The 7241-nt window shown below is 36.1% G+C and overlaps 1 pseudogene; it reads left to right on the plus strand.

Moving 5' to 3' along the window:
- Nucleotides 1–1685: 1685 nt before the first annotated feature.
- LOC127879199 (uncharacterized) lies at nucleotides 1686–5757 on the plus strand (annotated as a pseudogene).
- The last annotated feature ends 1484 nt before the right edge of the window (nucleotides 5758–7241 follow it).

Genomic DNA, 7241 nt, shown 5'->3' on the forward strand with positions numbered 1-7241 from the left:
TTTATTAAGGCCAATATGTGTTAAATACTTTTCATATGTTGTCTGATGGTTAAAGGCAGCCCCTACATTGTTTTACACTGGGTTCATGATACCTTACTACTTAACCATTCCATTTTGATATTTTGCTTCATCAGGTTTTTGTACAGTTAAGGTTAACCTTATAGTTTAAAGCTGCACATTCATTTTCACCTCTTAACAGGTACCTGTACTTGGTCTTAATTCCAAAATCTGTTGTATACATCTATTTGGTCATCTTGTTGGTTTAAAGCCGCAGCTCCATTGTATAACATATTATTGTTTACTTTCTTATTTATACAGGTAATTTTTCACCTTTAACAAAGGCCTGTAATTAGGGCCATATCTGTTGTATATATCTCCTATGCATGATGGTTTAGGGCCACAGATCCATTGTTTTACTATATTATTGCTAACTTTTTACCGGTACATCTTTTTTATATTTATTTTCGTTGCTTTGCTTGACAATTTATGTTTACCTGACAGTTTAAGGCTGCAGGTAATTTTTCATCTATTAATAAGGCTGCTGTTTAAGGCAAGTATCTGTTGCTTATATCTCCTATGTTGTCTGGCGGTTTAGTGCGCGGATCGTGGATTATACTATATTATTGATTGCCTACTCTTTTACCGGTACATTGTCTTATTTTATCGTGTGTTGCTTTGCCGTACAATTTATGTTTAACTGACAGTTTTAGGCTGCAAGCAAACGTTTCACCTTTTAACAAGGCTGTTTATTAAAGCCATTATTTGTTAGATATATCTCCTATGTTGTATGACAGTTTAAGGCCGCAGATAAATGGTTTTTTCTTCATGATTGCTTACTCCTTTAAGTGTGCATCTTCTTACTTTACTTTTGTTGTTTTGCTGTAAAAGTGATGTTTCCCTGACAGTTAAAGGCTGGATTGCAACCTGCAAGACATCCTAGTGCACAAAAAACACAATAGGATGTTCTTCCGAAAACCCAATATGAGCGGGCCCTGTGGGGCGCAGAGATGCGCACATGATGAAGGCGGAATATTTCACAGATCCCAGCGGCAGGAAGTACAGCGTCAGAAACAATGTTGATTGCAAATCATCCAATGTTGTGTACGCGGTCAACTGTCGTCGCTGTCGCAGGTTCGTGTATGTGGGAGAGACCGGCGGAACTCTGTACCAGCGACATCTATTGAATCTGTCGCGTCTTCGCACACAGCACAGTGACCCGGTAGCTGAACATTTCTACACTGACGGACATTCCATGGATGATTTCCAAATAATGGGACTCGAAAAACTCAGCGGGTCGGACGAGTACCGCAAAACCATGGAACAATTGTGGAAGTCAAAACTAAGGACATACCGACCATATGGCATCAACGTGCAAGAATAAACGTTAATAAAAGGGCGCGTAAACAACGTTGACGCCGGAAATGCACGACGTCATTTCCGTTCATATTAAAACATCTGAAAATAAAAAAGGCCGCTGATGAAGACCGTGAGGTCGAAAGCTTCGGCAAAAAATAATACAGCGTTTTTGTTTAAATACAACAAGGCTAATAGAGACTTTGTTATATGTTATATATATATATATATATATATATATATATAAACTGGCTAATATATACGGTTATATATATATATAACCGTGAAATCGCTGTTGTCTTGTAATTCTTAGAAAAGAAAATACGCGTTAACCAAAAACTCGATCAGCAAAAGTCTGCACTATTGTTAGAAAAACCACAAAATAAATATAGTTTGATTATGTTTTGTTTTAATACAAAACCAGAAAGTTTCACCGGTTCGCGTATTTGCCCGGTCCCTGTGATATTTTATTATTATCCAGTCCCTGTGATAAGTTATTAACTAAACGAATTAGCTTTGCATTATTGGCAATAAATGTTGTAGTAAATGTAATAGGCACAAATGCAGTACTTACCGGTATTTACCCTAATTTACACAAAAAATCACCACTATGCAAGATATTCTGACACCAAAAATATATACATTGATCCGTAAAATTACTTCTCCTCCCATAAGCGAAAAAAACGTATTACATACGAGTCTCCGCACTTCAGTGCGACGCCAATTAATGGTTTGGCTTTACAATATCATCGTTAACTATCCATATTACTTTTTTTTCTTGTAACTCCAGCATGGTGGAAAACTAAAATTAACATTGAAGATGCTAGTCTTCTTATCCATGATTGGTTAAATTATGTCTTGATGTGCACATGACTTTTATAATGTATTGTTCTAAACCTATAAATATGTTTAACTAATATTCGATAAACCTTGTTGTGGGACGCGTTAAGCTAAAACGTTTAATTTCGGGCGCCGAAGGTTACACTGATCCGTATTTCACGGAGGCTAGTCAAAACAGCGCCTAGTCAAAATGACCGAAAACTTGGTCAAAACGGCCCCAAATTTGGTCAAAACGGGCCCACTTTGGTCAAAACGACCCCAAAGACAGTTATTAAGTTGGTCAAAACGGCCCCACATTTGGTCACAACGGCCCCACTCTTAGTCAAAACGGCCCACAGATAGTCAAAACGGCCCCACATTTAGTCAAAACGGCCCCACATATAGTCAAAACGAATTCGAAAATCAGAAGAAAAAATATATATGAAATGTACTTCTGTTATTTTCTTAGTAAAGTCTGCAATTACAACTTTAAAGGATTTAATTTTTATTTTACGTACATACAAACATATCATACAAATATTGATTGCGCCTTATTATATAATAATTCTAAATTGTCTCTACTTGATCCCCCAGTACCGAGGGACCATGTTGAGGACGTGGCAGTAACCTTCACGTTGATACCCGGTGGCTCCCAGAAGGGGAAAGACCTCCTCTAGGACAGCCACGGATACTCATATGTGTTGGAGGTATGCGTACATAAACAAATGATGAAACATATTTTATGTTTATACAGAAAAAACGGAAGTTAGCTAAGCATTAATGTCTTATTTTTCATTATCTGATTATACGGTTGTCACTTTCAACGTCTCTTTCACACCTTTGTCGGTTTATTTCAGGGGTAATATATCTGTATGTAATATGTGTGAAAGGTGTTATATACCATGTACTTAAATTAATTGCCATTCATTATTCAATTAAAGTTAATTGGTATGTTAATAAATACATAATTTACTTTCACGTTTTGCACGTTTAAAAATGGTTGTATAGTGCGCACCTTAATTAATTGAATTACAATATTCGAATAAAGTTCATATATATGGTAATTTAATTATTACTTACTGCGATGTTTTTGACATTCAGGAACGCAGGAATGCGACGACCAGATGGCGGTGTTCGGTGCAAAACAAGTCACAAGTGTGTGTTGCCGTTGAAACAGAAAAGGGTGGCACGTACAACCCCGCAACCAAGGCGCATAGCCACCCCCAGATGCGACTAAACAAGTTACATCTGCACTAACGAAAGATTGAACTTTCTGCAGATGATGATTAGCCAGTCAGATGGAAAGCACACGCATGTCATTAATTAAGCGATTATTTCATTTTAGGCCAAAACGGAAGGAGTTCTAAACCCATACAAGTCGGCGAAGACTATAGTCGTAGAGAGCGTTCGCGGTGCAGGGCCATGCGTTGACCCGATAAACAATGACCAACTAGCAAGACGCGTTAACCGTGCCAGAGAAGCAACACGACCAGAAGAGTCAACGGATCTCAACTTTGAGGTAAATTATTCGATTGGTACTTATTTTCTGTAAAAAGTGTATGCTGAAATGAATAAGGTAAATTATTATTATGAACGCAGTGAACCATCTAGATACATTTGTTGCATTTTTGTCTCGTTCAGCTTAACAGTGACGCCATACCCGAAGATTTTATGAAGAGAGACCTCGTCGTCGATGATCGTAGACACATCGTATTTGCTAAAGAAACACAACTGAAGCTGTTAGCAGAATCGAAGACGTGGTACATGGACGGTACATTTAAGGTGTGTATATAACACGATAATAATGATAAATTAGCATTACTCCAGACAATATTACTGAAAATCGAATTAGCATCACATTGATACGAATATAATCTTGATATTATATGATTAATTTTCTGTTTCATTCCAGTCCATGAGAAAGCCTTTTGAGATGTTGTTCACGATCCATGCATTCGTTCGGAGAAGCACAAATACCAAACAGGTACCACTCGTCTACGTGCTGATGTCAGGTAAACGGGCAAAGGATTATGCGAGTGTTCTCGTTGTATGTAAATATTTTTAATTTTTTATTTTAATATTTACAAATTTAACAACATTAATTTTAAAATGACTGTATGTTGAAAATTGATTAATGGATTTCTAACATAGTCCAATAAATCTGAATTCAAGTTTGTTACATCAAATATTGTAGGCGATCCGGTCCCTCCTTGAAGTAAATGCTGTGCAACAGATAGTGATTGATTTTTGAAGCTGCCATATGGAAGGCGTGTCGCGAGGTGTTCCCAGGTGTTCGGATGAAAGGCTGTGCGTTTCACTGGGGCCAGGCCGTGTTCAGACATGTTCAGGTAATAATTCCATATTTTATTAGTACCACTTAATATGGATAATTTCGGTGTTTATTAAAATGAAATAATTTCCGGTTGTTTGCTTCTAATGTCACATTTTCGAATTATTCACTAATGTCTAGTTGTGTTGACTTTTTTATTTTATTAAATTACAGAGCCTAGGGCTGACTACCGAGTACATGAGCGAGACCGGCACTTATGCCTTCATTCGACAGATGCTCTGCCTGCCGCTTCTACCAGCGGAACACATTCGTCCGACATTCGACATGATGAGCGGACTGAACACGGCGCCGCACATCACACGATTGTTAGAGTACATGTCCAACACATGGATAAACTCAACGGTGTGGCCAGTCAAGTCCTGGTCCTTATATGGACAGACAGTGCGAACCAACAATGAAGTGGAAGGTAATTTTTTCTTTATTTTACATATTATTATTATTATTATTATTATTATTATTATTATTATTATTATCACGTATGGACACATTATGCTCATACTCTCATTAACTGTTATATATTTTTAGGTTGGCACAGACGCCTGAATCGTCGGACTGGCTGCGCTCCACCACTCTATACCCTCATCCGAACCATCCACAAAGAGGTGATGGAAGTAGAGAACATGATTGCGTTTGTCAATGAGCAGCAGCTGCAGAGGATCCAGCGGAAAGCCAGTCAGTCGATTCAGGCCAAGTTGTTTGCTGCTTGGGAAGAGTAAGTAGAAGATATCAAAATACAATTTTATTGATGTATTATTTTTTATAAAAGTTTGGTACACATAACAGTATTTCATTTAGCGTAATTTCGTTCTTTAAAAATAATTCTTATTTCTTTGTAGCTAATTCTTTCAAGTATGGTTTTACGAAATGTATCATGGCTTTAATGTTGTTATTTCAGATACAGGGCCGGGACGCTGTCCACGAGTGACCTCTTGAAGAGGTGCAGTACGTTCTACAGACCAGTGTTACCCAAGAGACCAGAGGAAGTTGAAATGAATGAGTTATGAACATATTAATGTCTGAAATCAATCAAGATATTGATTAAGCTGGGCGTTTGTGTGTTTGTTTTACAGTGTTGCTAGTGTGAAAAACTGAAACATTTTCGTTATTTCTTGTCAATTATTATGTTCGACAACTATTAGAATGTAATTGATACAAATAGAACATTGTTTTCACAGAAATCATACATATATCTCTATTTTTTTCTTCCTTGTCAATAATAATGTTTGACAACTATTAGAAACTATTTTATAATTATTATGTTTTACTAAAAAAAATACTCATATTTTTACTCATAAATATCTTTCTTGTCAATTGTTATGTTAGAATGTACTTGATACAAATAGAATTTACTCATTTTTTCAAAGAAATCTTACTTATATACCTCATTTTTCATTCTTTCTTGACAATTATTATAAACTATTTGATACTTATTATGTTTAACAATTGTTATGTTTGATTATTCATTATGCATATCTTCAAATAAATACAATATTGAACAAAGTTGTTTGTTACACGATGGGGTCGTTTTGACCAACTTAAAAACTGTCTTCGCATTCTATACATAGATGGTGACATCACTACGTTATTGTCAGTAAGACCGGTGTGACACAATGCTGTCTTCGGGGCCGTTTTGACCAAAGTGGGCCGTTTTGACTGTTTTTTACTAGATGCCGTTTTGACTGGGGCCTTTTTGACTGTAAACCTTTTGCACAAGTACATAACTTGAAAAAAACTTGAAAAAACCAGCAACAACCAACAAAAGTAAGATTGGAGAACCATAATGTTATTATAACATAAAGGATGGCATCTGGAAATTCGAGTAATCCATCTAATAATATGCATGCTCACGGAAACGATCACAATACAATAGAGGTATATGATCAATGTTATAATATTCGGATAACACTTTTTGGATAGTTCCTGTTCGGTATGTGTAGTTGCAATATTCCAACTCCCAGCTTTTGACCCTCCGTGACGCTGGGAGTTGCAACTGGTTACGGCATTCTTCATGTCAAGTCTCCCGCCTGGAATCTGGGTGGTTCTTTAATCAATAAGATTAGCAACAAACAATTTTCTGGCATAAATATACACAAACGTATAATGAAAGAAATAATGAAATGTTTAAAAGCACAAAATAATAATTTTAAACTCAGCTGTATTACTTTGAAATGATTCCTAGACAATAATCAGCCATTTAATCAACACAAATAGAACATCGTCAAATTTAGGTGTCGTCAAATTTGGGTTGCGGTAGGATATATAACTAATGCGCAAAATTTATTAAGACAACTAATTTGATGTTAAGTGGTCAGATTATAATGATAGTAATCCAAAGTTTCAATCTGCAAATTGATATCAAAGGTAACAGGTATTGTGTTTTAGGTTGATTGAATTCGATTTTATAGACAAACTTGAGACATATTCTTTTGAAATGAAATTTCGTTGAATTAGGAAGAACACTGAGCTGTACATATGTTTCCCATAAAAAGCTCATAGCATTCATGAAGAACTACGGTATGTGTACAGTTGTTTGGTTTACAACAGATAGCTAAGGACTCCTTGTCACATTTCAACGTATACATTACGCATTCAGTAATTTTAACATTAAACCTCAAAGACAAATGTCTTTTCTATAAGAGCATGCCAGCTTTTTAAAATTTCTGACAAATATTCTTTGTTTACAGTGCAAGTTTCATGGTACACTGATTCAGCCATTACC

The sequence above is a fragment of the Dreissena polymorpha genome, chromosome 1 (assembly GCF_020536995.1).
Source record: "Dreissena polymorpha isolate Duluth1 chromosome 1, UMN_Dpol_1.0, whole genome shotgun sequence".
NCBI classification, from domain to species: Eukaryota; Metazoa; Mollusca; class Bivalvia; order Myida; family Dreissenidae; genus Dreissena; species Dreissena polymorpha.